The sequence below is a fragment of the Oncorhynchus kisutch genome, unplaced genomic scaffold, assembly GCF_002021735.2.
Source record: "Oncorhynchus kisutch isolate 150728-3 unplaced genomic scaffold, Okis_V2 Okis03b-Okis08b_hom, whole genome shotgun sequence".
In the NCBI taxonomy this organism is placed as follows: Eukaryota; Metazoa; Chordata; class Actinopteri; order Salmoniformes; family Salmonidae; genus Oncorhynchus; species Oncorhynchus kisutch.
In genome coordinates this window covers 6,906,929-6,908,354 of record NW_022261980.1, presented here as the reverse complement: position 1 = coordinate 6,908,354, position 1,426 = coordinate 6,906,929, and positions in this window count along the sequence as shown.

Sequence of the window (1,426 nt, the reverse complement as noted above, 5' to 3'; positions counted from 1 at the left end):
AACTCTAATTAAACTCCATCCTCCAACCATCTGAGCAATGTTCTGAGTGGCACCCTGTAGCCTCACTGGAATATATAAGGTTCTGAGTGGCACCCTGTAGTCTAACTGGAATATATAAGGTTCTGAGTGGCACCCTGTAGCCTCACTGGAATATATAAGGTTCTGAGTGGCACCCTGTAGCCTCACTGGAATATATAAGGTTCTGAGTGGCACCCTGTAGCCTCACTGGAATATCTAAGGTTCTGAGTGGCACCCTGTAGCCTCACTGGAATATATAAGGTTCTGAGTGGCACCCTGTAGCGTCACTGGAATATATAAGGTTCTGAGTGGCACCCTGTAGCCTCACTGGAATATATAAGGTTCTGAGTGGCACCCTGTAGCCTCACTGGAATATATAAGGTTCTGAGTGGCACCCTGTAGCCTCACTGGAATATATAAGGTTCTGAGTGGCACCCTGTAGCCTCACTGGAATATATAAGGTTCTGAGTGGCACCCTGTAGCCTCACTGGAATATATAAGGTTCTGAGTGGCACCCTGTAGACTAACTGGAATATATAAGGTTCTGAGTGGCACCCCATAGCCTCACTGGAATATATATTGTTCTGACTAGCAGCACGTTGTCTAACTGGAATATATATTGTTCTGACTAGCAGCACGTTGTCTAACTGGAATATATATTGTTCTGACTAGCAGCACATTGTCTAACTGGAATATATCTTGTTCTGACTAGCAGCACGTTGTCTAAATGGAATATATATTGTTCTGACTAGCAGCACGTTGTCTAAATGGAATATATCTTGTTCTGACTAGCAGCACGTTGTCTAAATGGAATATATATTGTTCTGACTAGCAGCACGTTGTCTAAATGGAATATATATTGTTCTGACTAGCAGCACGTTGTCTAAATGGAATATATATTGTTCTGACTAGCAGCACTTTGTCTAAATGGAATATATATTGTTCTGACTAGCAGCACGTTGTCTAAATGGAATATATCTTGTTCTGACTAGCAGCACGTTGTCTAAATGGAATATATATTGTTCTGACAAGCAGCACGTTGTCTAACTGGAATATATATTGTTCTGAGTGGCAGCACGTTGTCTAACTGGAATCCACACTGATCGACAAACCATTTCGGGGGCATTGTTATGCTGAAACAGGAAATGGCCTTCCCCAAACTGTTGCCACAAAATATTATGCACAGAATCGTCTAGAATGTCTAGCGATAAGATTTCCCTTCACTGAAACTAAGGGGCCTGAACCATGGAAAACAGCCCCAGACCATTATTACTCCTCCACCAACAGTTTGGCACTATGCATTTGGGCAGGTAGCGTTCAACTGGCATCCGCCAAAACCAAATTTGTCCGTCGGACTGCCAGATGGCGAAGTGTGATTCATCACTCCAGAGAACGTGTTTCCACTGCT